Below are 25,313 nucleotides of genomic sequence, written 5' to 3'. Positions count from 1 at the left end.
ATATGAAATGTAAAAAGTATCAGCGGGCCGCTAAAGTTGGAGGACAGACGACAAGATTCGTGCTCGCTTTGGAACAGTTTGTCGTCTGTTCTTGCTTTTCTTCGCTTGGTTATGCATTGCCAGGTGAGTAAACTTCACTGGAAGATGCTATATGTGGGAATGGAAACATTTTATGAAGATAAGAATGCATTAATGTGTAGCCATATCCACGTTTTAGACGGAGCCTCTTACAACACCAGTCAACACAAGCCTCGCAGACACATATACCATCATTCCCATGACAGCACAGTGCCGCTTAGGAAACTCCCATAGGCGGTTGCGCCAGATTTCCCTCTAGGTGTTATAGTGAGAAACTCTATGTGCAAGACCATCTTGCAAGGCCTATAGACAAGAACAGTGCCAGCGTGAGAGTGCCGCATGCGGGGCAAAATTCAACTAGCGGGTGTACATTTTCTATCTCCCGTTCACACTGCCTTGATTGCTTCTTTAAGTGTGCGTGTTTGGGCAGATTTCGCACCGCGCACGGTGTGTGCCTGTGTGTGTGTGGACGTTTTATTCGAAGGATGATGTACACACTTCTATTTGCCTTTAAAGGGACACTAAAGGTTACCAGAAACTCAAGTTAAAGTGGTAGAGCAATGTTCTAGAACGTCTAAGGCGTCAATATAATCGTGAACAGAGCTTTAGTAACCGAGAAACTGAGGTAAATGCATGACACGATTTGAGACCCCCCAGCGACATTCCGGTACTATCCCGATGACGAAAGCACTCCTCATAATTTGTGTTACTAATACTCAACTACTTGTATTAAAAATATCATTTCATTCGATTATAAGACGGAAAAAATGCTACTTGTCTACGTCTATTCGATTCTAAGAAAAAATAACATTTTGACGTTGCCCTTCAGTAATATGGGTGTTCGAAAGGTTTCGTTTTCGCTCGACTCTGCGCGCTCAACTCTGTGCCGCGCACGCTTTGGAGTTTCAGTAGTTTCGTTATCGCGTCGTGCTGTGAGGGTTCTGCTGGCTCGCGAAACTTTCATTTGGAACAAGCAGCGAGAATGCCACGTCCATGTGATGTCGTGGGAAGCCCTCGTTGCTTTCCCGCTCCGGAGAGCCGGTGTCGAGGCCGCCGTCGTAGTACGTAATGACGCCGGCAGCGCGAGCCCTCAGCAGCAGGTCGCGCTCGTCAGTGCTCAAATAGCTGAAGTTGAGCCCACCATCGCAAGCCAATCTGTCGGTGTCAGGGTCCATTGCGACGAGCGTCGAAGTTTGCGTCATAGAATGAAGTACCAGCTTATGGGCGTCTTGCCCTGGAGTTTGAGGTATAGTAGCGGCGCCTGGTGGCAATGCGGGAAACGACATCTGGGTCGTGCCAGCTTGGGTCGTATTGAGCCCTGGCTGTGGCGAAGCACGTTTCTAGGCCGAGTTTTGCGTTGATTCGCACTTTTTTATGCTCTGTTGTGAGTGCGAAAAGGCTTGTCACTTCTCACAGACCACGCCGACCACACTGCGAGCTCGCCGCAGCCTATAGTTTAACGAAAATGGACTCTCCGTGTGCCGTGGGACGTAATGCTGGGAGCAGAAGGAATCGGTGATGCCGATCCGGAGAGACCTAGCCCAGCCTCGAAAAGGCGTCACCGTCATTACTTCTGCGCCGTGGGCTGCCATGAACAAGAAGGCCTGAATCCCAACATCAGATTCTACCGTTTTCCTTCAAGGCCTCACGAAGTGGAGCGTCGGGCGCGCTGCATAGCTGCAGTTTGTCGTGCTGAGTAAGCGAAACTTCGTACCATGCTGACTGCTTCGCCTGTCTTGAAGCTTGCTTGATTATCTGCGTTCGAAATTTCCGTCTTTTGCGCCTACAGTCCCAACAGCAGACCGACATAGCAGCAGGCATGGCTGGTAATTCACGATTCGAGACTCGGCCACAGCGACAATTAACAATTCGACCGATGCGAAGTGGTGAAGTGCGTGCAAATGAGCACAAATGGTCGGGCTCATTCGTTGACAATTCACTACTACTCTACGAGCAGCACAGGTTAAGAGAGTTGAATGCGCTCATCCTTGATCTCAAGCCAGCACGTTGAGGCAGCGCAGCAAGGCAGTATTGATTGCAGCACATCGATGTTCGAGCGCTGTCATTAAAAGCTACATCAAGCGAGCAGCGCACAAGCTCGCGCTGCAGCGCGATTCGCACGTACGTGCGAGCTCATATGCATTGCATCAGTTATTAGCAGTTACTAAAAGGGACAGATGGCCGCTACGACAACGCAGGCATAACTACTTGTTTAGCGGCATGCAGTCAACAAAGATTGCAGGAGGCCCGCCGTTTTCGCGGCATGTCGAAAGACCGCTGCCGTCGCGGCACGTACGATCGTGTGCTCGAGCAGTTCCGTACAAATGATGTCTGCTTATCGCTGCTGTGGATTCATTTATAGCACGCATTTCCTCGCGTTTGCACGCCTGACTCTAGCAGCTAGCATGCAAACCTTATTTGTAGTTCCACTTCGTACGCGACTCGCTTCACTTGCAATTGACACCGTGCTAAAACTTCGCCGCCTAATTCTTGAACGGCGTACACGTATTCGGCACTGCATAATTTCTTGCCTTTACGCAGCGTGCCACCCCTGAAAAAATCTTCGGCGCCCGATATACGGAGCAGGCCGTGCTACAACACAACCGAAAGTGGCGGGTCAATATTGTAAACGTGCTTCCCGAAGCAGACGACCGAGCTTGGTATGACCCATTTTAGGACAGAGGGCGCTTTTTAGCACCTTTCTACCAGCGCCCCTTGGGTAATGCAAGAGCCCCATGGTTGCGCGTTTCTCCTTCCGCTAACCACCATACTCCCGCTTTCGCTCTGCTGTCGGCTCTGTCTTGGCTCTGTTTCTGGCCGCGCGTTTACGTTTTGCGCAGAAAAGCCGTAGCGCCGTCTGCGGACGCCGTTCTACTCACCGATGGCGCAACGTCACTATGAGACCATGATGTCAGTACTCTTCGATCGGAGGGTGGGAGATTTGAACTGCGCTAGAGGTACGCGGACGCTTCAGAACGCAGTTTCTCTTAAAATAAGTCGTCTCTCCTTGGCACGAAACAAGCGTTTTGAGGTTTCTGTGATAGTATTTCAACAGTCCACGTTGACTTAATAGCAACCTTTAGTGTCCCTTTAAGAAGTTCGGTGCGCTTGATGATTATTTTCATGGTTGCAATGCGGTGAAAGGGCAGCGTCTGCTTTGTCATGTAAGTGACACTGAAGAGGTAATTGGAAACGACAACGTATGTGCCGCCGGAAAAATCGCCGACACATACGATGCGTGTTAGCTAAAGTCATTTTTTCAGTTTCCCACAAAATGTTTGCTACAAATCCATATTGCCTCTGCTGGCAACAACGAACTTCTATCGACACTATGCGGAAATATACATTATATTGCCACATAGCACAAATATGACATGCGCACACAACTTTAACTAGTACATCCCATACAATATTGGCGGCGAGCTCCACCACTAGAAAAGCTGGCGCCACTGTCGGCGTGACGTAGCATGAGGGATCACGTGGACACAGCGGCCGCGTCGGCTGCTTCGGAAGCGCCGAAGCGAGCTGATAACGAAAGTTTGAAGTCCCAGCTGCGCTGCGGTTCTTTTTATTTTTATTTACGCATACTGTTGGCCTGTCGGCCGTTACAGGGTGGGTCAAAGCAGCACTTCAACAATTAGTACAATACATGGTATTACAATGATACATATAGCAAAAAAAAAGAACAAAAATGAAACAAGTCAATATCAGTATTTCGGCAATTAGTACAGTACATGAAGGCAGTACATGAATAGTGTTTTAATAGGTGAACATAAGCGAACAAAGAAGATACATAAGCGAAGTATTATACATATACTTCGATCAATACGACTATAAACGCAGTGTTAATAAACGAGGTCACACACTCCCCCCTCCTAAAGAAACAAGAAGAAAAAAAAAACACGTATATGTGCGTGTATCTTTCAATGTTGCTTTATGTTTTTCTCGAATTCTTCCACACTGATGCTTTCTCGCGTTAACACCGGTAACTCATTCCATTCTTTAATGGTTCTTGGGAAGAAGGAAAATGCGTAGGCATTAATGTGCACCTGAGGTATTTGGAAAGTATTATATTTGCTTTTCCGTAGTGTTCTACCTTGTCGTGCTAACAAGTACTGTTCGCTATTAATGTTGAATGTGTTTTTAGTGAGAAAAAAAAAGAACTTTAACCTAGCTATGCGCCTGCGTTCAGCGAGTGTAGGCAAGTGCAGCAATCCGAGCATTTCGGAGACTGAATCTATGCGAGAATAACGCGACAGAATAAACCTTGCTGCTCGACGTTGAACTCTTTCCAGTCTCTCAATTAACCCTGACTGATAAGGGTCCCAGATTATGCTGGCATATTCTAAAGTGGGTAGAACGTACGTTAAATAAGCTGTTAGTTTTACTGACTGTGAGGCTAACTGCAATTTCCGTTGTAAGAACCAAAGCTTTGTTTCCGCAGTTTGGCATACTTTTGAAACATGGTTCGACCAGCCTAAATTCGCGGATATATGTATGCCTAAGTATTTCAGCACTCAACCGTGGAAAGCAGCGAAGAATTCACTGCGTAATTAAAATCAAAAATATGATTTATTTTATTCGTTATGCGCAATACAACAGTTTAACTCTCATTTATTTTCATTTTCCATTTGTCACACCATTTTTCTATAGCCCTAAGAGCGTCACTGAGTAATTTCTGATCTTCTGTGCTATTAATTTCTTTGTATAGTAAGCAATCATCGGCGAAAAGTCGCACAGTGATACCTTCGTCAATTGCAGAGGAAATGTTATTAATATATACTAAAAATAGTACAGGGCCTAACACAGACCCCTGTGGGACACCAGACGTTACGTTCAACGGCTTTGATTTAATGTGTTCCACTTCTACGTATTGGGTTCTGCCCCGGAGGTACGCGGTTATCCATTTTACTATTTTCGCGTTTATTCCCATATTAGTCAGTTTCACAATCAATTCTGCATGTACCCCTCTGTCGAATGCTTTCGACAGATCAAGACAGATGGCATCTATCTGTTTCTTATTGTTTAATGCACTGGCAAAGTCATGGATTGTTCCAAGAAGCTGTGTTGTTGTGGAAAGGCGCTGTCGGAATCCGTGTTGGTTGGGAAAAAAATGAGTTTGCATTTTCGATGTACGTGTAAATTGACTTAGCTACAACATGTTCTAGGAGCTTGCAGCAAACGCAGGTCAACGATATTGGACGATAATTTTCAATTATCTGTCTATCTCCAGATTTGTGCACTGGTATAACCTTTGCCGTAAGCCAGTCATCAGGGACTCGGCCTTCCGCAAGTGACGCATCAAACACAATTTTTAAGTAATGCGCAACCCATTCCGCATACCTGCGCAGAAATGCGTTGGGTATGTCATCGGGGCCTACCGATTTTTTGACGTCAATGTTTAGTAGAAGAACTACAATTCCATCATACGAGACTTCAACGTCTGACATCCCTTCTGAGCGAAGCGATGGGGAGAGTATGGATTCAGTACTGGATTCTGATGGAGCAGAAAACACAGACTGGAAGAACTCATTGCAAGAAGAAGCAATGACTCCAGGATCAGTAACTACAGTGTTATCAATTACAATGCTATGCGACTCATTCTCCTTTTTCAACATGTGATGCCAAAATTTATCGGAAGACGACCTCATGAAATCTGTCAAAGTTTCTTTGTAATATTTACTTTTGGCTTCAGTAATCATAGAACGCAGTTGTGCAGACAACTCAGTTATTTTTGCGTGGTCTTTGGTTACTTTCCGTCTCTGGCGACTTATTCGACGTTTTAGTTGGATGATTTCCCTGTTGATCCAAGGGTTCCGTTTAGTTTTTTTTCTTTTACGAACCGGCACAAATTTGCTAATACAATGGAAAATAATATCCTTGAACGATTGCCACATGGTGTTGATATCACTTTGAGAATAAAAATTGTCCAGTGCAAATGACAAGTAGTCAATGATACTTGTGTCATCAGCTTCCAAAAAATTTGGAACAAATGTAACTGCCTCTTTATATTTTGACTTTGTCTCGTTATGTGCTAATTGAACGAAGACAACTTCATGGTCTGAGATACCCTCCTCAACCGACACTTCAAACTGGTCAAAGCGCCCGTCAAGGAATACCAGATCCAGGATAGATGGATATTCCCCTGAATTTCGCGTACCTTGGCGAACAATTTGTGAAAGGTCATGAGTGAATGCAATGTCAAGGAGCAAATCGCAGTGCGCCTGTTCCCGCATTTCTGTTGCGAATGTATCCCAGTTAATTGCAGGTAAATTGAAGTCTCCGGTTAGGAGTAGTCGGCAGTCGCGCTTTTTGTTTGCTTCTAAGTAACTCTGTATCGACTCTAAGAATGAAAGAGGCGAGTTTGGGGGTCCGTAAATTGTACCGAGAAGGACTCGTGACGTTCCAATATTCATTTCACACCAACGACTTTCGTGTTCTGGGATACCATTTAGTGTTTTGAATTCACCCGCCGTGGTTGCTCAGTGGCTATGGTGTTGGGCTGCTGAGCACGAGGTCGCGGGATCGAATCCCGGCCACGGCGGCCGCATTTCGATGGGGGCAGAATGCGAAAACGCCCGTGTATTAGATTTAGGTGCACGTTAAAGAACCCCAGGTGGTAAAAATTTCCAGAGTCTTCTACTACGGCGTGCCTCATAATCAGAAAGTGGTTTTGGCACTTAAAACCCCATAATTTAATTTTTTTAAAGTGTTTTGAATTCAATATTTTCTTTCATTATTATTGCAACGCCGCCTCCTCGAGACTGTTGATCCTGATGTACTATGTTGTATCCGGGAGGTATTATCTCATTATCTTGAATCTCTGAACGCAACCATGTCTCTGTGATCGCAACAACGTCCAGATCATAATTCACTAAAATGTACTCTAAGCCTGCAGTCTTATTCACGATGCCCTCTCTGTTTCGGTCAGTCCTCGCTTACAGCTGATAGAGTACTCTTATTATGTCTGACCTTGACTTGACGGTTTTTTTCGTCGTCCCAACTGTACATATTACCATCGATGAACATATTATCATAGTCAAGACGCACGCGCTGTCCTTGTTTTCGTTCATCCTGCGCAGAATTTCAAAGAAGCTTGCGTTTGGTAACTGTTTCCTTGCTGTAGTTTTCAGCAATGGATATGCCAGTTCCCTTTAGTTTTTTACAGTTTTTGCAAACTTTTGACTTTTCTCTGGAATCGTACAGCTTTAGAATAACAGGTCACGGCTGTTTGCTCTGCCGTTTCCCGATCCTATGTATTCGTTCAACTGTGTGCTGAGTTACGTTCAGCTGCTTGTCAAATAAATCGGTAAGCACTTTTGTAGATAGTTCTTCTGTTGTTTCTTTTTCGCCCTCCGGAATTCCAAAAATCATGAGGTTATTTCATCTGCTTCTGTCTTCCAAAGACGCCAGCCTATCATGCAGCGTTTTTACAGACGCGTTCAGGGTTTTGTTTGTCTTAGTTAACTAAGCTATCACTTTGGCTTGGTCCCTGACAGCCTGCACCGTCTTCTCAACTTGTTTTATTCTCTCGCTCAAGGCGGCTAAATCCGTTTTGATGGCTTGTTGCCCGTCAAGCAATTCCTTCAAGAGCGTTGTTGTGTTAGGACCTGGATTCGTCTCAATATCCCCAGATAACAACAGACACAGAGAAGCGAATGACAAATAAAGCACTTTTGGGCATGGCAGCACTACAATGAAGCGATTATCATTCTTGTAACCATAATACGAATAGAAAACAACCTGTTCAAGGAACAGAAGACAAGTTACAGGTGACATGGCTTCTGCGGTGCCACCGTGCCCACTGACACAGGCTGCTGAATCCGCTGCCTTTATAGGACAGGACGAAGTTCCCGTGATGCTTCCATAGTATCTGGTGCCGAGGGTGTCGCTGACAGGCACTTCCCAGTCGGAGACGGCCATATCAGGAACGGATCCAACGATGAACGTGTTGTACGCGTTCTCATGGCAAGATGCGCAGATCAACAGCACCTGTTCAAGGAACAGAAGACGAGTTACAGGTGACATGGCTTCTGCGGTGCCATCGTGCCCACTGACGCAGTCTGCTGAATCCGCTGCCTTTATAGGACAGGACGAAGTTCCCGTGATGCTTCCATAGTATCTGGTGCCGAGGGTGTCACTGACAGGCACTTCCCAGTCGAAGACGGCCATATCAGGAACGGATCCAACGATGAACGTGTTGCATGCGTTCTCATGGCAAGATGCCCACCGATTAAGTGGGGAGGCTTTACCGCCTTGGGTGACTGCTTGACAACATTTGAAAGTACTATACTGTATTTACTCACATAATGATCGCACTCTTGAATTTTTCCGTTAAAATTCGATTTTTTTCTTTCCCGCGTAATGACTGCACACCGAACTTGTCGCAGCGATATGTCATGTGCCTAATCTAGCTAATGATGATCGCGCTTACCATTTGTCGAATGCTGTCAAATGCTACGCGAACGACTCTTGAAGACATACCAAGCAGTCTGCACACACCAAATATTCTTAAGCTTTATTACTTGTAGGCTTCATAATGGTTTTGGCCAACAACAACGACAAAAAAGGCGCCTTTCGATTCTTCTCGTCTGCACTCGTGGGCACGCAACAAATCGCAAGCGGCAACGATAGTGGCCACGTTTACACTGATACGTTAGAAGTGTACCCTATTCATACGCCGACACTTGCAACACAGCTAAGATATTCACCCACCTCTAGCGGAAACATGCCGTATTAGAATAGTAGCAAAGACAAATGCCGCAGTTTTCGCAGCGTGCCCGTCATGTGTTTTTATGTCATAGGCAGCTAAGCGCGTCCATCTCTGTTTCTGTCCCCTCAAAGTGGACATGGCTATGTTATTGTCGCAAACTTGCCGATATTAATCATATTACTCATTACTGATATGGAAGAAACTGTTTCAATGCGCGTAATGTACTCACGAGAACAAAAAAAAATTGCGGTCGACTTGCTCCGCCGGCTGCCATTTTTGTTTTGGTGTCCCGCACCAGTACAGCGGTAGCCGCCTGCTTGACCTGTTGCCACCCCGCAGTAAATGCGGGATGAAATTTTTTTTTTTTGCGGGAAATTTAACTTGCGTGATGATAGCACCCTTGAATTTGCGTTAATTTTTTGGGGAAAAAAATGTGATCATTATGCAAGTAAATACGGTAATAGGTAGTGGCTGACTTTGGAGGCATGCAGCATGGTAGGCTACTGCTGGGTGTGCAACGGAGCCCGGTGTCAGCCTTATTCACACGTATCCGCAGGACAAGGAGCTGCGTGAAGCTTGGCTCACGAAACTTAGAACTGGCAAACAGGCTACAACTCGGGTATGCAGCAAGGACAGACGCGAGGAAGATTTCTGCTATGACGCCGGGACTGCGATGTTCAGTGAGTAGCAGAAAACGCGCACTGATACGCTCGCCCGCGCTCGCTACACGGCTAATGTCATAACGGTTTGGTCTATGAACTTGTTGATGCTAGATACTGGCAAGCTCACTGGAACGAAAAGGGAGCGCTAAAACGCACTTAAAAAAAAGGCATGGCATATGGTCATGAATCAAGGCGCTGGATTACGAAAAAGAAGCAGAGGGAAATCGTATGCTGAGAAGACCGATAAATATACAGTGCGATACAACTTGAGAAATAATATTGAAATGTCCAAGAATTTATAAGAAAAAAAAGATTGAATCATCGTGATGGCACATCACACGCTCCGTCGAAGTCGAAGTCGAAGCGAAGCATCGAAGTCGAAGTCTCTATAGCGAAATTATTTTTGAAGAGTTCTGATAGCGTCCATGCAACAATGGTTGATAGTGTATTGTCAAATGCTCATATACTGCGGCCTAAAGCTCACGGCACGGTGCGAAAACGCACTCACAGCGAAAGCAAAACATTGTGTGCGGACATGTATGCAGACGCGCAGACGGTGTTGCTGCCAACCCGTGCGATCGCTGCATTGAGGTTCATTCTGTTATGCTCCATTTGGTTATACAGACAGCCCACTATAACAACATATTTCACATAGTTTACTCTCAGAATTTGCCTACCTTTCACGCAAGAAGCCGGTTCAGGAGATTCCATCGCGGCGACCGTGCGCATTCGTGTTCACTGTACGTATTCGGTAATGAGATAGCATCTGTGAACGATTCTGTGCTTTCAGTTTGCCCAAGATTATTATATCGACAGTCAAAAACTTCCCCCGTTTTGAGAGTACTTACATAAATGTACAGGAGGGTTGCCGCGTGGTGTTCTTATTGAGCGCCGTAGGCGAAACGTATGAGGAGTGTGCCGCGTGATCCCTCATACTACGTAAGGGAGGCGCTTCCGACAGATGGCGACTCCATAAGTCCTCGCCCCAATTAGAATAGAGGCAGCAACGTAAATAGCTTGGACATTTTTCAACAGTGGTCAAGAGACGGAAGTTGAAAGTATTAGTAATCATTTCTGCTTCATCAATGACGGCACGACGAAGACATGGGCATGTATCATTCATTAACTTGATTGATCGGTGCAGTAGTCATGAACTCTGGTCATGTTCAATGCATCGTGCACATATTCAATTTCACGGCACGCATGAACTCCAGCCACTGCTAGCGCATGCAACAAAAGTGGTTCCCATTCTTGGGCAGCGTACACACAAACTAAACACGAGAAAGAAGATAGGACAAGCGCTGATCTAACTGAAAGTTTTTATTTGAATATGAGAAGAGGTCTACTTGCACCTCCTTACGCAAAGGCACAGTGACTGGGAATGGCGAGACAGCCCAAAGCACTGTCCAAAAATGACGCCAGCAATCAACACCGCAAGCCGCGCCGCGCAGTGGCGATGCGGCTGTGCCGAGAGAGATGCGTCTTCTTCTTCACACTCTCCCCCTGGACAAAGAGCCATCCTGGCGCCTTAAGAATTGGGAGGCAGAGGGTCGTGGTAGGGCTTGAAACGCGAGATGTGAACAATATCATGTCCAAGCCAGCGCAAGTCGTCAGGTGGTGACAGTGGCTCAATGAGAAAATTCACCGGGGATGTTCGCTCTAAGACTCGGTAAGCCCTTCGAATTTTGCGATGAGTTTCAAGGAAAGCCCCGGCATTTGGAAAGGGACAGACAGCCACACAAGAATGCCTGGAGCGTAGGAGGTGTTTGGAAGCGAGTCGGTGCGGTGTTCTTTCTGGCACTGCTGTTGCTCTACCGTAAAGGAGCGCGCTAGCTGACGGCATTCTTCGGCTTGTCGGGCGACGTCAGACACAGGTAGACACTCGGAGGCGCCAGAACGGTACGAAAGGAGCATGTCGATGGTATGCGAAGGCTCGCAAGCCACACAGGAGGAAGGAAGGTGGAAATCCCATAGTGGCCGAGATCGCTGTTTTGTATGCGAACGTGATGAATGGAAGGATGCAGTCCCAGTTACCATAATCAGATGCCACGCACATCGAGAGCATATCACCAAGTGTGCAGTTAAATCACTCTGTGAGCCCATTAGTCTGCATACGATATGCCGTGCTTGTCCGATGGATAATGTGGCATTCCGAAGGCAAACCTTTGATGACTTCAGAGAAGGAGGCGCCACCTCGATCGCTGAGGAGTTCTCGAAGTGCGCTGTGTCGAAGGATGAAGCAATAAAGCACGAAAGAGGCTACATCCCACACTGTAGCACTTCGTAAAGCAGCAGTTTCGGCATAGCGTGTCAAATGGTCAACAGCAACTATGATCCACCGATTGCCATCTGTTATCATAGGAAGCAGGTCGTATAGGTCGATGCCGATGAGATCGAAGGGTGTGGCAGGGCATGGGAGCGATTGCCAGGCATCAGACGGGCGCAAAGGTGCCGATTTGCCGCATGGACAGTCAAGACAGCACCGAACGAACTTTTGTACAAAATTTTACATGCCGCACCAGTAGTCGCAATGGCAAATTCGTTCGTACGTCTTGAAAACTCCGGCGTGGCCACACTGAGGATCGTTGTGGAAAGACCACAGATTTGTGACCTTAAGCTGCGAGGAATCACCAGAAGCCACCGACGGCCTTCAGGAGCGTAATTGCGTCGGTGGAGCAGCTGGTCACAAATGGCGAAATGAACTGCTTGGCGTCAGAGGGTTCAAGATACAGGGGTGGTCGATGATCCATATAGATAGTCGAAAAGAGAAGCGACCCTTGGGTCATGATGTTGTGCGGTGGTAAAGGATTCCATGTCGAGAGATGACACAGAGTGTGCGGAAGTTGTTCCGCAGGTCGAGTCTGGAGGTAAAGGTGAACGAGACAGGGCATCTGCATCTGAGTGTGTGCGCCCGCTGCGGTATATGACGCGAATATTGTACTCCTGGATGTGTAGTGCCCAACGGCCTACGTGGCAGTTGAATCTTTCAAGTTGGCGATCCAACAAAGCGCGTGGTGACCTGTGACCAAGTCGAATTGGCGCCCGTACAGGTATGGTCGGAACTTGCCAAGTGCCCATGCCAAAGCCAAGAACTTCTTTTCGGTCACGCTGTAATTGGACTCAGGCTTTGTCAGCATGTGACTCGCATAGGTGACTACGTATTAGGGGTAGCTGGGCTTTCGTTGGGCGAGGATAGCACCAAGACCGACCCCGCTGGCCTCTGTACGTACCTCAGTTGCAGCTGACGGGTCAAAATGGTGAAAAATAGGTGGAGAGATGAGAAGACGACGCAGCATAGCAAAGGCGGACTCACATGCAAGGGACCAAGAGGAGAGGGTGGTGTCACCACGGAAATCGAAGATGGTTGGCCGGAGTCGACATTTATGGGGATGCGTGACTCACATGCGTCCCCTGATATGTTGTTTTCCCGCATAGCTCCCGTCTCCTGTAATCCGGCTTCGCCGCGTGGCTTGATGTCCGCGGCAGTCGGTGTGGTTGAAGCGCATCGCGAGAGATGGCGCGAGTGTGGCTCTGCTAACGCCAACTAACAGTGAGGTTACTTAGCGCGAAAAGGAGAAGGCGCTTCCTCTTTGGCTCAGGATCGTTAAGCAGCGCGAACGTTCCGCGCGTGCGCCGATCCATGCTTCTGCGAGACCATCTCGCGAGGCCTCGTTTGAACATGCCAGCGTTTGCGTGACCACCGTTCGCGTGAATGACCAGGCGGTGGTGTCCAGCATGGGGCAAACATATTCGCTCGCTATCCGGTTACGGTGCATCCGTCTTCGTCGATTCGTTGCGCCCCCATCGGCATGTTTTGTGGATAGCAACTCGGCTAGCAGGCATTGCATGGTCTATGAAAGGTGCAATAAATGCCCTTGTGATTGTTTGCACTACTGTGTTGTCATTCCTTTGTCCCAAGAGCATGGGTGAGAATCTCACACATCAAAAGAGTGTCCGGGGATGTCAACCAAAGACGAGACGAGGAGTTACACGAAGCCAAGGCATTCATCAACGAGCAACGTAATAGGCGCACAAAGGGGATTGTAGAAGTATATATTGCGTAGCTGCCGGCAACGTCAAGCGTTATGAAGGGTAGTGCGATAGACTTACGGTTCATGAAGACGTCGGACGCTGTGAAGAGGACCGTTGCATCAGTGATGAAATTGCAAGACGGGTACGAGGGTGAAGGAGCCAGGTGAAATATCTGTGCATGTCCTCGCGCATGGTAAGTTTAGAAGGGCGATCCTGATCTTCGTGCGATGGCGCGTCACACAGAGGGGAAAATTCAACTTCGGCGCGTGCGCTGCCGATCACAGCTTTATGACGGGATAAGAAGTCCTCTCCAAGGATGACGTCATGCAGCAGGCGGGAAGAACAATACACTCAACGATATAAATAATGCCGTGAATAAGCATACGTAGAGTACAGGCTGCGTGCAGAGTGCTGGTCGTACGAAGCGACAGTCCAGAAAGCAGCGTGGTCACCTTACGCAGTGAATGGCACAGTTTGGCAGCTATCACAGAAACAGCTGCGCCGGTATCCACAAGAGCGAATGCAGGAAAACCTTTTACAGAAATTTCAACCGTGTTAGCAGGTCAGGTGCGAGGACCTAGACAGTTCAAAGGGGGCGCAGTTCTTGCCTCTTGAACTGCGACATTCAGTTTTCTTGGTCAGATGGTGCGAGTCGCCGACACACTGGGGAGAGCGAGCGCTGCAATGGAAATTCTGGGAGGTCAGCACGAGCACACGGTTGGGGGGAAGGAGTGGCATATTGGTGAAAGGGCTGGCTGCCGTACTGAAAGGGCCGAGAGGCGTCGCCGAACGCTTGAGGGCGATGGCGGCAATATCAGGCGACATGTCCGAAAGTGCAGCAAGAATAACAGATGGGACAATTGTCAGGCATCCTCCAAGGATTAGCTCTCGGTGCAGTCCAAGATACAGCATGGGCTTCCGGTGGGACAGGTTGGGACTGAATTGAGAAAGACGCCAGTAGAGGCCTGCATGCGTACTGCCTGCGCATACGCAAGAGGCGCGGCCACAGGCAGGACTGGCAGGTGCATAGGTGAGAGGCATGGCGACAGGCTGCACTGCCAGCGCAGAGTTGAGATTTGCGGCAGCAGGTGGTTGATGATGTGCGGAAAGGACAACTTAAGCGACCTCTTCAGAAATAAGGGTGCAGAGCGTGTTTGGAAGACAGAAGGTGGGCTTCTGAGTGAAGGGAACTAAAGAAAGTTGGCAGGCAACTTCCTCACGCACGAATTCCTTGAACCTCTGAAAGAATGAGGATGGGTTGTACATGTTGTCAAGGCTCGCCCACGAGTTGTTGCTTCCCGGAGCACGCCGAGTCGAAGCGCATTGCTTCCTTAACTCATCATAACTTTGGCATAGGCTGACAACTTCGGAAACAGTGCATGGATTCCTGGCTAGGAGCATGGAATGCGCCGTCATTGATGACTTTCAGTATATGGTGAATTCGCTCAGCTTTGGGGCATGGCGGCGTTGACTCATTTGCAAAAGTCCACGACGTCTTCAATGTAGCTCGTGAACGTTTCTGCCGTCTGCTGTGCTCGGGTGCGCAAGCGTCGTTCAGCGCGCAGCTTGCGAACAGCGGGTCGGCCGAACACTTTCGTAAAGGTTGTCTTGAAGACTGACCATGTGGGTACGTCACTTTCGTGGTTGTGAAACCAGAGTTGGCCAACACCAGCCAGATAAAAGATGATGTGGGTTAACTTCGCTGGATCATCCCACTTGTGCACGCTCACCCGATCGTATGACGCAAACAAGTCTTCTATGTCTTCGCCATCTGCACTGCTGAAGATCTTGGGGTCCCGTTGTCGTGAAACGACCGTGCAGGTGACGGACTGTGGCGTCGGCGCTGTTTGGGATGAGCAGCCGGTCATAGCGGGCGGTAGTGTTCTTGATCGCAGCTCCAGGGTTTCAAGTGATGGGGTTTGCCTCCCAGCACCTTCACCAATTGAGAAGAGATTTCTTTGCGGCTCCTTATGCAAAGGTACAGCGACTGGGAATGGTGAGACAGTCCGAATCACTATCCAAAATAGAGGCCAGCAATCAACAGCGCGAGCCGAGCCGTGTGTTGGCGATGCGGCTGTGCCGCAAATGCGTCTTCTTCATCACAAATAAAAGAATTATATGCCCAGTAATCATGAAATTCATGTGGATTACATGTCAAAACCATCATAAACTCGTGAGTGATCAATGAACGAGATCACTTCGTTTGCCAGTTGTTTACTTTGTTCAGCGCACCGCAGTAATTCATGTCTGTCTGCTTTTTTTCGTACCATTTTCTTGTGAATCGGCAGAATTTCACTGGTGACATGAATCCTTTAATGTTTACATTGCTGTTGTTAAAGTTGACAACACAATAATAATTTCCAGTAATCTGAAGAGGCGCCGTCGCAAACAAGAGACGTTTCACGCGCAACGCGAGCTATGTGCGGGCGCGACCTTGAAGCGAAGTGGCGGAAATGTACACCCGTGGGAGGTGAAATCTTTACGCCCGGGGAGTAACGAGCGCTGCCGTCTAGGATGAAACTTGGCGTGCGGACATCTATACCAGAATGGACGAACACTGTTGTTCGAACGCACCACTGTTCGTGTGATCGTACGCGCGAACGACCAGGTGTTGGTGTCCGGCATAGGGCGAACATATTCGCTCGCTATGCGGTCGCAGTGAGCCGGACTTCAGTGATTTGTCGTGCGCTCATCAGCATGTTTTGTGGATAGCAACTCGGCTAGCAGGCATTAGTCTATGAAAGGTGCAATAAATGCCCTTGTGATTGTTTGCACCACTGTGTTGTCGTTCCTTTGTCCCAAGAGCACGGGTGAGAACCCACATCTGGCGCCCAACGTGGGGCCTCTTGGGGCATCGGACGATAGTTTTAACAGTTTCGCTTTGTTCGACACCTTTGTTTGAACCGAAGCGTAGGGCTAGCATGGACTTTGATCGCTAGCGTCAACGATTGATTGAGTGATTTCTTGAGCAAGGCGACGGTGGCTGTTGTGCGAGTCTTTTCAACATGCTAAGCATTATCGCATGTTTTTTTTTTTTTTATGACATTCCTCAGTATGAGAGTCCTGTGGTCTACATCCCGGGAAAGTGACGCCTAGTGCCCGCGGAGCATTGGAAAAACCGAAGCGAGTGAGTACGGAAGCCTCGTGGATGGTCTGAATTTCTTATGTAAATAGCTTCTTCTATCTCTTTGACTCTGATGAAGCTGCGGCTTTGGGAGCCGGGTGGCCACGGGTGCTGCTACGGGCTGACTGGCATTGCAGCCTGGCACCGGGTGCTTCGACACCATCTGGGACGGTGGGCACCATCAACTCGGATGATGTGTGCACAGAGCGGGGTAGGACCACCTCACAGAGCTGACGTCTCGTGCCTGTATTGCGCCCATTTTGGGTGTTGTTTTTTGGATGCCGGGTGTTGTCAGGGTAGCGACGCTCTAGGCCTAAGGCTTTACGAATGCCTGTCGCAAGTGGAGGGATACAACCTGGTGGTCTGTGGCGTTGAAGTGTCGTACTTTGCTTCCCTCATTCTAGTTAGCCTCGCATGAGTTTAAATTACTCGTTTGACTCAAGAAAGTGAGCTTTGTTCATGTGAACTTAGCATCTGAGTAGCCACCTAATCTTCTGCTACCTGAATTGAACATCGTACAAAGTGGGCGATGCGCATGCAGCTTTCCTCTCCCTTGCACTACTTTAGTGTTTGCCGAGTGTGTTGAGTGTATGCAGTGTAAGCGGAGTCACGCCTGGTTTGGTGTCACCTGCATGTCGTCTGTGCTGCTGCCGTGGACTACTATTGAGCCACCCTGAGGCCAGTTTGGCGCAGCAACTTCGGCTTCCGCCTGTATCCAGCTCGCAACCCTCACGCGGCAGAGAAAAGAGCCAGCGGTCACCAACAGCTACTGCGGCTCTTGCCAACAGGGCGCATCGGTGTGAGCGACGCTGGCTCGTACCGACTACTGCGTCGCCATTTCCAGAGTCCTGGCCTGGAATCATGCCATCAAGCCTGCAGAGCTGCTGCTGTGACCAACGGACACCAGCGGTGTACCCCAAGGACAATGTCAGCTCGCATGTTATGGACAGCGTGTGGACTGTAGAAGCCAAGAGCGGTGGGGGCTCCAGGGCTCGAGTGGGCCCTGGAGCCCCCGCCGCACTCAGCTCCAGAGTTTCTCCGGACTTTTCCAGAGGGCGCTGAGCCCCCCCACCTACTCCCCCCCTCCTCCGGTTCGCAGCATTGGTAATCAAAAGCTGCCTGCTCCTCAGGAGTATGTATGACGCGTGGCCTACCCATTTATGTAGCCGGAGAGAAACTGCTGCGTGCCCGCTCGGCTGTGACAGAGAGAAACGACGTCACTACTGGCGCAGCCAATCGCGTGCCTTTCGTTTTTGTTTTTGTTTTCCGTGCATTTGCATGGGGTTGCACCTGAGGAGTTTTCGACGTACAGGCAATGGATGGATGAACAGACAAATCGGCTAGCCATATACAGCTTTACTGTAAAACATTGTGATCGAGCTTGTGCCTTATCTGCTGTGCCTCGGTCGACGTAACACGTCGCGTTTGGTGTTGGAAACAAGCTGTAATAGCTGTTGCCTTAGCATAGATAAAGTGCCAAATGGTTCTTTTTTTTTTCCCATAATACCTATCACCCCAAAAGCGAATTAAACACAAATGTTTAAAGGTGCGTTTTGTTTCGTCCCAGTCACCATGTCTTTCTCTAAATTTACGCCGGTGCTATGATCGATCCCATCTTCTTCAATCACACACTGACTGGACAGCATTAGGTGGACGAAATCCTTGAAGGAGTGGTGGATGGGTTTCTCAGTGAAGTCCCGCTATCATGTCTTCCGTTTCTGTGGTATCAGCAAAGTGGGGCACCAGCACACAGCAGCAGCTGAGCACGAAAGTGGCTGGATGCGACTTTTCATGCAGAACGGATAGGAAGGCATGGGCCTGTAAATTGGCCGGACAGGTCACCTAAGCTCTCTCCACCTAGATTTCTTTGAGGTTAGTGAAAGATCGTGCTTACATGATCGAGACGGACGTCAGGTTAGTTCAAGGCATGAATAACGGATGTCTGCCATCGAATTCCAGCGTCGGACACCGAGAAAGCCACTGAAGGTGTGACAAAGCGGACTCAGTACAACGTAGCTGCAAAAGCAACATGTCCTCTATGCAGCAACTGGTGTTCAACGGTGCTTACGAATTCATAGATAAAAAGTGCACGCTAATATTTGGTGTATTTTCGTTTGTTTGTTTTTGTGTAGGCATCCCTATTGCCAATTCGGCTCATTTAGAAGTGCTATATTTACTTTCTTGAACGCATCGATTTTGCCTTTTCTCTACACATGGGTTGCTTCCCCAGTCAGTTTATTTCGCTTTCATTTTTTCCCATGACCCTGTTTTTTCAGCACATAAACACTCTCATAAAAACTAAACCCGTCACTTTAATTTGGCTTTGGTCCGACGGAAATTTCTGGCGTGAAATATAGCTGCACGCACACTCGGTCGATGCGGTGCGAGCAAAGCCGGGATTGCTTTTCGTGTTTCATGGATGGTCAGCGTGGCGCTTCGGCCGCGTTATCAATGGGCTTTTGTTATCAATGGGATCAGTCGGCCTTGAGAGACGGATAGTAAGTGTGAAATAGATAGGAAGGAATAGATGCGAAGTTGCGAAACCTGCTGCTGGTGCTTCTCCTGTACCATAATCAAAGGGGATGCGCTGTCTCTTCGGGTTTGGAACAGGCAATGCAGTTCCTTTCAATAAGCATATTTGAGGGCGATGCTTCATGATGCGGGTGGGAGTGCAGTCACGTTGTATTTCTTATATTTCGTGAAGTTCGTTTGCAAGTTGGAAAACATTGCATGCAAATAGTATGTCGCTGAAAACACAGCAGTTAAATGTCCTTTTGGGGTGCCTGGAGGTGCCTACAAATGCCTCATTGACACTTTAATAATTAGGACAGTACTTCTTGAATTGAATAATTTATTGCAATTGAATTAAATTTCAGGAACAAAAGGATTACTGGCGGCTACTCCACTGTACTGGAAACAATATGCACTAGGTTTTCTACGAGTAACGCAACTGCTCTTAATTTAAGTCTTGGTGCATGATAGTTGGGGCACCCTGTATAATTCAGTTAGTAACCGAAATGAGGCCATGCCGGATTCACACGAAATCAGAATCAACAGCAGTCATGCGAAGGAGCGCTTATACTCGAACTCACAGAAAAAGAAAACAAAGGGCAGAGAGAGGCTGTAGTTTTGCCGGAAAGGCGAAGCAGTATTAGTGATAGCAAAGTATATGACAATTACACGAAGGAAGATTACACCACTGAGAGATGCCAGATTCTTGTTGGTGGGAGAGGACTCAGGCTGTGAAATTGATCAGTCTCTTACTATGAGGTCTTGTAAATTCTCATAAAAGGCACACTTCAGTGAGCAATGCTTCGAGCTGGCACGAAGTTTCTTTAGGTGCAAGAAAAAAAAATATATATATATATATATATATATATATATATGAGGTTAGGAAAGCTGGTTGAGCCCCCCCTGGGATAAATGAAAACTTTCCGCCTGTGGTGTGGACATTTCCTCGGTGCGACTACGGTTGCATATACTACCTTGTTCGTGAAGCATGCATTGATGTTAGACTGTGTGACATGTTTCGCCGGAATATGTGGTGATTTAAGGTTGAAGTTGAAGTTTATTTTTCACCACAAACAGTACAGTGTGTTTTACACAGAACAGTTGTGGCGTGGAAAGTGGTAAAAAAGCTGCGCTCATGCAGCTTGACTAGCCCCACCTCCCATAGGGGTGGGGGGATGTGGTGATGCGCGACTCTCACGCGTCCCCCCCTATGTTGTTTTCCCGCTTAGCTCCAATCTCCTGTAATCTGGCTTCACCACGTGGCCTGGTGCTCGTGGCAGTCGGTGTGGTTGAAGCGCATTGCGAGAGATGGCGCAAGTGTGGCTCTGCTAGCGCCACCTAACGGCAAGGTTACTTGGGGGCAAAAAGGAGAAGGCTCTTTCTTCCTCTTTGGCTCGGGATCGGCAAGCGGTGTGGACGTTTTGCGCATACACCCGATCCATGCGTCTGCGTGGATCAGCGACCCTCTTGCGAGGCCCATACCAGATAGGACGAACGCAATTGTTTGAACGTGCCAATGCTTGCGTGACCATACGTGCGAACGACCAGGTGTTGGTGTCCAGCATGGGGCGAAGATATTCGCTCGCTATGTGGTCGCGGTGAGCCGGACTTCAGTGATTTGTTGTGCGCTCATCGGCATGTTTTGTGGATAGCTACTTGGCTAGCAGGCATTAGTCTATGAAAGGTGCAATAAATGCCCTTGTGATTGTTTACACCACTGTGTTGTTGTTCCTTTGTCCCAAGAGCACGGGTGAGAACCCACAGCTGGAACAAATCTCTGCATTGTATTTTGTGCCACCCAGCAGTTTAACTCAACCTGGTCAACTCACTTACTCGTGTGCACGAGAAGCAACAAACAAGTGAGGACGTAGCCCAAGAGTTCTGCCAAACCCTTTGCCATGCCAGCATAACAATATATAGTTTAAAAGGACACTAAAGGCAAATGTGAAGTCGACGTGGACTGTTTAAATACCTCGCAACGCTTGTTTCGTGCCAAGAAAATATTTAGTTTACGAGAAAATTGCATCTGAAGGGTCCGAATACCTTTATCACATTTCAAATCTCCCGCCACTGAACTGGGGGAGTGGTGACGTTGCATACGCCATCGCCACCCCTTGCTATCGTCAGTGAGCAAAACGGCGCCCGACAGACGGCGGTACAGAGTCCGGATTAAGTGGCGTATTTGACGAGACGTTCATTTAAGGGATCGCCAGCTGTTAGTGCACAGACACGAGAGAGAAAATCTGAGGGCTTTTGCTCTTTGAATATAGGACTCTGCCTAGGCCCTACGGAGGAGGTTTCTTAGCTCGGGTTGTATGTGTTTGTTCCCTAGACATGCCAGCATTGCGGAGTGCGGTCGAGTTTGTTTACACACCGCTGCTGGCTGCCCGCGCGTTGAGGCAGTGGGAACGGATGCTCCATTTGGTGAGCGCTGTCTCTGAAGGGGCAAGTTTCTGACTGGTGTTGCATAAGTCGCGGGTTGCTTTTTTCGTCACGACGATAGATTGGATTCTTTACAAGCACTGCTCCAGGAGGGCACATGTAACCGGCAAATGGAGGCCTCAGGAGAGCACCTGAGGTTAGCAGGTGGTGCAGGATCTCCAGGGCACCAAAGTGGTAGCGGGGCGATCAAAGCTGGAAGCAGGGCGGCCCGTGGGTTGCGGCTGCGGAGACTGAAGTGTCTTAGGAGGTGTTCGCATAAAAAATTGACTGTCCACGATAGTGGACAGCTGATCTTATACACCCCTGGCATGCACAGGCCTTGGCGAGCCCCAACCCACGAACCAGTACGGGTTCTAGCTTCGGTGCCCCCATTGCCGCTGTGGTGTCCTGGAGGTGCCGCCGATAATGTGAAATAATGACACATTGTTACAATGAGTAAAAAACAGCATTGATGAAATATAATTACGTCTAGCCGCCAACTGCACGAGCGCCACAGGAGTGAGACAGTCTGTCCGACAAAGCGGTCGCCAAATCGGGCGTCAGTGCCCCCTGCTTCACGTATTTTATCACGCCTGTCCTAGCGTAAACAAACTTGATCCCACTCCGCAATGTCAGCACGCCTAGGGACCAATGCCTACAACACGCGCTAAGAAACCTCCTCCGTAGTGCCTAGGCAGTCATATACTCAAGGAGCAAAAGCTCCCAGATTTTCTCTCTCGTGCCCGCTCTTACTCGAGCATGTGCACAAACGGCTGGCGATCCAATGAACATCTTATGCGGATTCACCGCTACAGCTGCTTTTTGCTCAAGAGGCGTAGACTGTTCGGGCATCCCGCATCATCACGTGGAAGTTAAATTCTTCGCTAGTAGCAGTTTGTGCGAGTTTCGCAAGCCAGCAAAACCAGCGCAGCACTACACGATAGCTACTGAAACGGCAAAGAGCGGGCAGCGTGGAGTCGAGTGAAAACGAAACCCTTCGACCGCCCGTGCCCTTGTCAGGGTTATGTGAATAAGCACTTTTTTTCTAAAAGTGAAATAGAACTGGACAAGTAGCATTTAATTTCGTCTTATAATACAATACAAGGATTTTTTGTGCAATTAGTGGTTGAGTTCTAATGACAGAATTTAAGTGAGGAGTGCTATCGTCATCGTGCCAGTACTTGAATGTCCCAGGGGAGTCTCTAAAAATGTCCTGCATTTACCTTGATTTCTCTATTATTAAGGCTCTGTTTGCGATAATATTCATGCTATAGAGGTTCTTCAGCACTAATCTATCACTTTAGCTTGACTGATTATTTGCCATTAGTGTCCCTTGAAGCAAATGGACCAATTGGTGACCTGTTTAGAAAATGGTGTCTGGATGCAATAATCATGTTTTCTGCTTTGATAACGTACAAGCACACTCCACAGGCATTAGAGCAGACTCGAAAGGAAATCTGCGTTGACTGCTGGCAGTCCTGTTGCTCTTGTAATAAACGGATCATCTGACCTTCGTGGTCGTCCAGCTGTCGCTCTGCTTGCAGCGTTTTGTGATCTGGATTTATGCTCTAGAAAGACTGTGATGCTGGTTTTGCACATTGTTCAGCAGTGCAACGCTTTAATGCAGGCAATGCTTTTGCAACAAGTGTTGTTGCAGTTTGATAGGTGATATTGTTCTATTTGTCATTGATGCATATCTGAAAAACCGGTCCAGCGTGCCCTCTGCTGCTCACCTGCCTGTTACCATAATGCTCAATAGTTTTTGTCAACTCAGACAAAAATTTCAGGCACTTTGTAAGAGCACGGGCATGCAAATAACAGTTTTATTTATAAATAAAGGGAAAATCATACATCCACCCGTTTGTAGCAATTGCTACAAAGGAAACCCATACAGGTTCCTCAAAAGAAAAGCCTCATAGTTGAAGAAAAATTCGTCCTGGTCCGGGACTCGAACCCGGGACCACCGCCTTTCTGGGGCAGCCGCTCTACCATCTGAGCTAACCAGGCGGCTAGCAGATGGCAGGGCGAAGTTGAATTTGTCGACAACACGAAGCAAAGGCAAGAGTTTGACGTAGTAGTTCTGCGGAAACCCACAAGGTGGAGAGAAGTCATGAATAAAGGGAAAATCAGACATCTACCCATTCGTAGCAATCGCTATAAAGGAAACCCATACGGGTTCCTCGAAAGAAAAGCCTCATATTTGAAGAAAAATTCGTCCTGGTCCGGGACTCGAACCCAGGACCACCGCCTTTCCGGGGCAGCCGCTCTACCATCTGAGCTAACCAGGCGGCTAGCAGATGGCAGGGCGAAGTCGAATTTGTCGACAACACGAAGCAAAGGCAAGAGCTTGACGTAGTAGTTCTGCAGAAACCTGCAAGGTGGAGAGAAGTAATGAATAAAGGGAAAATCAGACATCCACCCATTCGTAGCAATTGCTACAAAGGAAACCCATACGGGTTCCTCGAAAGAAAAGCCTCACAGTTGAAGAAAAATTCGTCCTGGTCTGGGACTCGAACCCGGGACCACCGCCTTTCCGGGGCAGCCGCTCTACCATCTGAGCTAACCAGGCGGCTAGCAGATGGCAGGGCGAAGTCGAATTTGTCGACAATTTGTCTGATTTTCCCTTTATTCATCACTTCTCTCCACCTTGCGTTGCGGGTTTCTGCAGAACTACTATGTCAAACTGTTGCCTTTGCTTCGTGTTGTGGACAAATTCGACTTTGCCCTGCCATCTGCTAGCCGCCTGGTTAGCTCAGATGGTAGAGCGGCTGCCCCGGAAAGGCGGTGGTCCCGGGTTCCAGTCCCGGACCAGGCCGAATTTTTTTTCAACTATGAGGCTTTTCTTTCGGGCAACCCGTATGGGTTTCTTTTGTAGCAATTGCTACGAATGGGTGGATGTCTTATTTTCCCTTTATTCATTACTTCTCTCCACCTTGCGGGTTTGCGCTGAACTGCTACATCAAAGTTTTATTTATAGTCTGCCCTACTCGCTTGTTTTCTTTTTATGACGCCCTGAACTATGTGCTCAAGTACTGGAGGTTCCTCATGAGTTTTCTCGGAAGCGATGAAGCCAAAGGCGAAAACAGAGGTGTGCGAATACCAAAAAGTGAATTTTGAATAGAATGTTGAATCAAATCAAGAAAAAAAGAAAGAAAAGAAACGAATGTTGATTCAAGTATCAGAAATTTTATCAAACAGTTAATGCTTACAAATTTTGGCAAGTAAACATAATGCTGCACATGCTTCGGAGCATCCTAGTCACCATTATCATCACCACCACCATCATCATCATCAGCCTATTTTGCGTCCACTGCAGGACGAAGGCGATCTCAATTACCCCTGTCCTACGCCAACCCATGCCAGCTAGCACCTCCGAATTTCTTAATTTCATCATCCCACCTAGTCTTCTGCCATCCTCGACTGTGTTTCACTTCTCTTGGCACCCGTTCTGTAACCCTAATGGTCCACCGGTTATCTAATATATGTATTACATGACCAGCCCAACTCCATTTCTGTCCCTTAATGTCAATTAGAATAACGGCTATCCCTGTTTGCTCTCTGATTCACACTACTCTCTTCCTGTCTCTTAATGTTATGCCTAACATTCTTCATTCCATCACGCTTTGGCCGGTCCTTAACTTATTTTCAAGTTTCTTTGTCAGTCTCCAAGTTTTTGCCCCATATGTCAGTACCTGTAGAATGCATTGACTGTACACCATTCTTTTTAATGATAATGGTACGCTTCCAGTCAGAATCTGACAATGTCTACCGA

The 25,313-nt window shown here is 48.0% G+C and overlaps 1 protein-coding gene and 1 non-coding gene across 5 annotated transcripts in view; both read right to left on the bottom strand.

The window, feature by feature from the left end:
- The window catches only part of Vps8 (vacuolar protein sorting 8), a 962,017-nt gene that overhangs the window by 169,123 nt on the left and 767,581 nt on the right, over positions 1-25,313 (bottom strand). The gene's annotated exons all lie outside the window — the stretch shown is intronic.
- On the bottom strand, positions 23,474-23,548 carry TRNAS-AGA (transfer RNA serine (anticodon AGA)). The gene has a single exon. It is a non-coding gene; the product is annotated as a tRNA-Ser (tRNA).

This window comes from Dermacentor albipictus, chromosome 1 (assembly GCF_038994185.2).
Source record: "Dermacentor albipictus isolate Rhodes 1998 colony chromosome 1, USDA_Dalb.pri_finalv2, whole genome shotgun sequence".
Lineage (NCBI taxonomy): Eukaryota > Metazoa > Arthropoda > Arachnida > Ixodida > Ixodidae > Dermacentor > Dermacentor albipictus.
This window is presented reverse-complemented; position numbering and strand designations above follow the sequence as displayed.